This window comes from Manis pentadactyla, chromosome 16, assembly GCF_030020395.1.
Source record: "Manis pentadactyla isolate mManPen7 chromosome 16, mManPen7.hap1, whole genome shotgun sequence".
Taxonomy (NCBI): domain Eukaryota; kingdom Metazoa; phylum Chordata; class Mammalia; order Pholidota; family Manidae; genus Manis; species Manis pentadactyla.
In genome coordinates, this window is record NC_080034.1 from 34,184,323 (window position 1) to 34,190,345 (window position 6,023).

Genomic DNA, 6,023 nt, shown 5'->3' on the forward strand with positions numbered 1-6,023 from the left:
AACAATGTCAAAACGTTTAAATACCCAGTATACCCCTCCCATACAGCTTCCTTGCACCACCTCTAAGAGGAAATCATGTTCCTGAATTTAGAGTTGTTTATTCCCAGACACTTCATGATTCCATTACTAGATGTGTATGTAGCCCTAAACCATACCTTAATTGTTGCACAGTTTAAAATTTTGTGAAAGTGGTTATTGTGCCATATAGACTCTGCTGCAACTTTTAGTTATTTTTATTTGTGAGATTTATTCATGTTGGAATATGTTCCTCTGATCATTCATTTTCACTTATATATAGTATTCCACTGTATAAAAAATAAACACTTTTCTTGCTGTTGGACATTTAGGATTTGTCAATTTTTTTCTACTCAAATCATGTCTCTTAGAGTATAAGCACAGTCAGCCTCTAGGATATATACTTAGTAGTAGATCCTTGGATGTACCATCTTTTTTTATAAATTTATTTTGGTATCATTAATCTACAATTACATGAGGAACATTATGTTTACTAGACTCCCCGCTTCACCAAGTCCTCCTCACATACCCCATTACACTCACTGTCCATCAGTGTAGTAAGATGCTATAGAATCACTACTTGTCTTCTCTGTGTTGTACAACCCTCCCCATGCCCGCCCCCCTACATTATGTATACTAATAGTAATACCCCCTTTATCTTTTTTCCCCTTATCCCTCCCTTCCCATCCATCCTCCCCAGTCCCTTTTCCTTTGGTAACTGTTAGTCCATTCTTGGGTTCTGTGAGTCTGCTGCTATTTGGTTCCTTCAGATTTTTTTCTTTGTTCTTATACTCCACAGATGAGTGAAATCACTTGATACTTGCCTTTTTCCGGCTGGCTTATTTCAATGAGCATAATACCCTCTAGCTCCATCCATGCTGTTGCAAATGGAAGTATTTGTTTTCTTCTTATGGCTGAATAATATTCCATTGTGTATGTACCACATCTTCTTTATCCATTTATCTACTGATGGACACTTAGGTTGCTTCCATTTCTTGGCTATTGTAAATAGTGCAGCGATAAACATAGGGGTGCATATGTCTTTTTCAAACTGGGCTGCTGCATTCTTAGGGTAAATTCCTAGGAGTGGAATTCCTGGGTCAAATGGTATTTCTATTTTTAGTTTTTTGAGAAACCTCCATACTGCTTTCCACATGGTTGAACTAATTTACATTCCCACCAGCAGTGTAGGAGGGTTCCCCTTTCTCCACAACCTTGCCAACATTTGTTGTTGTTTGTCTTTTGGATGGTGGCAATCCTTACTGGTGTGAGGTGATATCTCATTGTGGTTTTAATTTGCATTTCTCTGATGATTAGCAATGTGGAACATCTTTTCATGTGTCTGTTGGCCATCTGGATTTCTTCTTTAGAGAACTGTCTATTCAGCTCCTCTGCCCATTTTTTAATTGGATTATTTGCTTTTTGTTTGTTGAGGTGCATGAGCTCTTTATATATTTTGGATGTCAACCTTTATCGGATCTGTCATTTATTAATATATTCTCCCATACTGTAGGATGCCTTTTTGTTCTCTTGGTGGTGTCCTTTGCTGTACAGAAGCTTTGCAGCTTGATATAGTCCCACTTGTTCATTTTTGCTTTTGTTTCCCTTGCCCAGAGAGATATGTTCATGAAGAAGTTGCTCATGTTTATGTCCAAGATATTTTTGCCTATGTTTTTTTCTAAGAGTTTTATGGTTTCATGACTTACATTCAGGTCTTTGATCCATTTCGAATTTACTTTTGTGTATGGGGTTAGACAATGATCCAGTTTCATTCTCTTACATGTAGCTGTCCAGTTTTGCCAACACCAGCTGTTGAAGAGGCTGTCATTTCCCCATTGTATGTCTATGGCTCCTTTATTGTATATTAATTGACCATGTATGTTTGGGTTAATATCTGGACTCTCTATTCTGTTCCACTGGTCTGCAGGTCTGTTCTTGTGCCAGTACCGAATTGTCTTGATTACTGTGGCTTTGTAGTATAGCTTGAAGTTGGGGAGTGAGATCCCCCCCACTTTATACTTCCTTCTCAGGATTGTTTTGGCTATTTGGGGTCTTTGGCAGTTTCATATGAATTTTTGAACTATTTGTTCCAGTTCATTGAAGAATGCTGTTGGTAATTTGATAGGGATTGCATCGAATCTCTATATTGCTTCGGGCAGGATGGCCACATTTTGACGATATTAATTCTTCCCAACCAGGAGCATGGGATGAGTTTCCATTTGTTAGTGACCTCTTTAATTTCTCTTAAGAGTGTCTTCTAGTTTTCAGGGTATAGGTCTTTCACTTCCTTGGTTAGGCTTATTCCTAGGTATTTTATTATTTTTGGTGCACTTGTGAATGGAATTGTTTTCCTGATTTCTCTTTCTGCTAGTTCATTGTTCGTGTAAAGGAAAGCAACAGATTTCTGTGTATTAATTTTGTATCCTGCAACTTTGCTGAATTCCGTTATTAGTTCTAGTAGTTTTGGAGTGGAGTCTTTAGGGTTTTTTATGTACAGTATCATGTCATCTGCAAATAGTGACAGTTAGACTTCTTCTTTACCAATCTGGATGCCTTGTATTTCTTTGTTTTGTCTGACTGCCATGGCTAGGACCTCCAGTACTATGTTGAATAACAGTGGGGAGAGTGGGCATCCCTATCTTGTTCCCGAACTTAGAGGAAAAGATTTGAGCTTCTCACTGTTATGTATGATGTTGGCTGTGAGTTTGTCATATATGGCCTTTATTATGTTGAGGTACTTGCCCTCTATACCCATTTTGTTGAGAATTTTTATCATGAATGCATGTTGAATTTTGTCGAATGCTTTTTCAGCATCTATGGAGATGATCATGTGGTTTTTGTCCATTTAGATGTATCATCTTTAACTTCACTAGATACTGTCAAATTATTTTCCAAAGTTTTCATAATAATTTAGGTTTACACCAGCAAATGTATATGAATTTTAGCTTTTCTACATGCACACCAACACTTAATACTGACAGACTTTAGTTTTTAATTTTTGTTGATCTGAAAGGCATGATAGGAACCCTATTTTTATATTAAACTTTATTTCCTTGTTCACCAGTGAGTTGGAGCATTTTTTCATATGCCTATTAGGTATTTGTGTTTCCTCATTTGTAAACCACCGTTTTTTTCTCTTTTGCCATTTTTTTTTCCTATTAAATTCTTTGTCTTTTTCTCATTGATTTGTAGGAATTTTCACCAATTGTGGATACTGTTTCTTCATTGGCTATGTGTGTTGCCCATACCATCTCCAACTCTGGTTTGTCTTTTTACTTTTTATGGTGTGTTTTACTTAATATGCTTTTTTCTTATGTATTTTGTGCTTTAATTATTTTTTATTTTTATTATTTAAAATTTTTATTATTATTTTATTATTTTATTTTAGTTATTCAGAAATTCCTACCATGAATCCATAAAGATATTGTATGATATATTATTCTTTATATTTTTGAGTTTTGCCTTCTCACATTTATATATTTAATGCACTAAGACTTCTGTTTTTCTTTGTGGTATGAAATAGAGAAATCTGATTTTTAAAGTATGGATAAGCTGTGGTATTGTAGCACCTTTCATCGAAAAATTCATCCTTTCCTGCTTATCTGCAATACTAGTTCACATCTCTGTCAAGTTTTCATGTGTGTGTTTGTGTGCATTCATTGTGTATTTCTGCATAGCAGATTACCCCAAAATTTAGCAGCTAAAAACAACAATTTATTATCTCACAGTCTCTAGGGGTAGGAATCTGGGAAGGGTCTAGCTAGGTAGTTTTCGATCAAGGTTTCTCACAAGGTCAAGATTAAGGAGTCAGCTGGAGAAGCAGCCACCCTAAAGCTCTGGGGGAGAGAACCCACTTTCAAGCTTACTTATGTGACTGTTGACAGGTCCTTAAAGGCTTTTGGTGAGAGACATTAGTTCCTGCCCACCTGAGTCTCACATCATGTTGTTCATAATGTGGTAGCTTGATGAGTGAGAGACTGGAGAAAAAGAAAGCGAAAGAGGGCTCCCAAGATAAGAATCCCAGTCTTTATATACTCTAATCTCAGGATTGACATCCCATCACTTCTGCCATATTCTGTTCCTTAGAAGCGAGTCACTAAATACACACTCAAGGGGAGATGACACAAGAGCATGAAAACCAAGAGTAAGGGATCATTGGGGCCATCTTAGAGCTGCCTACCAGTTTCCATTTTACTGATCTATACCAGTGCCATTACCACACTGTCTTCTGTAACTTATATACTAAGTCTTCTTATCTAGTAGGGTAAGTTCCCCTACTTAGTCTTCAAATGAGCCTTGGCTGTTCAGGGCTCTAAGAACAGAATCTAGAATCAGCTTATTCAATTCAATGAAAACCTGTCAGATTCTTACTGGAATTGCATTACATTAATGGATTAATTTGTAAATAAGTCAATATTTTATATCCAGATTTCATTTAATTTATATGATTTCTCTTTCACATTATTTTAGGATATTCACCAGAGGGGTTAGAGAGAAAAACAACTGGGGTGTCTTTTCAATAAAATACCTCAGACAAATTTTTTTTGTCTGGGCTTCTTATGAAAAAATTCACTGGTAATGCACAGTATATGGAGGGTTTGTGTATTGCCTCAATTCCTAGGTTTAGCAGCTTTAAGGGCTATCTCCATGGTGAAGTTCTGTAGTTCTAGAACATAGAGTTTGATGGTATACCCTTCAGTAAGTTAGTACTAGGTATGCAGAAAATTTCTGTTGAAATTCTTATCCTTCTCACCTTTTTGCAGTGGACAACTATGCTTCAGTTTGCCCAGCAACTCTCTGTTTTTATAAGATCAGCATCCCTCTTCTTCTGGGGAACTGTTTCACCCCCACTTTGAAGCAGGTGGCTCTAATCCAGGCTGCCAATCACAGTGCCCTGACCACAGAAGTAAGCACAGATCCTAATCCAGGCCAACCATAGCTCCTCCCTGGACTTTATGAAATTGGAATTCAGGGAAGAGGTTCAATCCTTCTTTGGTGACAGGCTGAGAGACTGAGAGCTTCAAGTTTGTAGACTTGTAAAACAAGCTTGCCTGACAAAATGAAACTGAGATGAAGAAAGAAGCTGAGATGAGAGATGGAGATATCTTAATGGTATCCAGGTGCCTGGTGCTAGATGCCAGGTGCACCAGATGCATCCCTGCCTGCTTCAGTTTGATTAGGTGGGGCAATAAACTCCTATTTTGGCCAACCCTTTGCAACCCAAATTCCTGACACCATCTTCTCGCTGATTCACATAGCCCCTCCTATTCACTTAAAAACTCTTTGTCAAATCTTATTCTTCATTTATCAACATAAAGTCCTTTTCTAAGTTGTGTTCAAACCAATCGTGATCAGTCTTTTAGAAACAGGAAGTGTTATTGAACATCTACTACAAGCCAGTCATCAAAGAACACAGGGTGACTACAAGTCTTCCAATGAACGCAATTAAAATAACGTGCCTTAGCAAAATTAACATAAAATACTGTGGATAAAATGAAGGTTCCTGTGGCCAGGATTCTCACCTTTACCTAGCCCTGGTTAGCTGGCTCACTACACATGTGTGGGCAATATGTTGTTATTGATTCTATATAAAGAGCTCCACCCAGTGCTCTGGGCGACAGGGTGGCACGGCTGCAAGGCTGCAGGAGAGCAGAGCAGAGGACAGAGACTGGGTCGGCTGTGCGGGCAGAGAGGACCAGAGGCAGAGACAGGCTTGCTGCATGCAGACTCGCTCTGAGTGAACGGGATTGTAGTGATTGACCTGCCACGGTGGAAATAAAGTTGGGCATAACCCTTTCACCTTAAGAATGTTCTGTCATTTGAATCCATAGTGAACTTGCCTGAGGCTGAAACCCATTGGCAAGACAAACACACTGTAAATTTTGGATATTTGGATGTTAAATAGTGAAATCATAAATCTCAAAGTATAGTGGAGGTTGCTAGAGACTGACTCTAGCAGTAATTTTGGAACTTGGCATGAGGGAAAGTAAAAAACCTAAATGAATTAG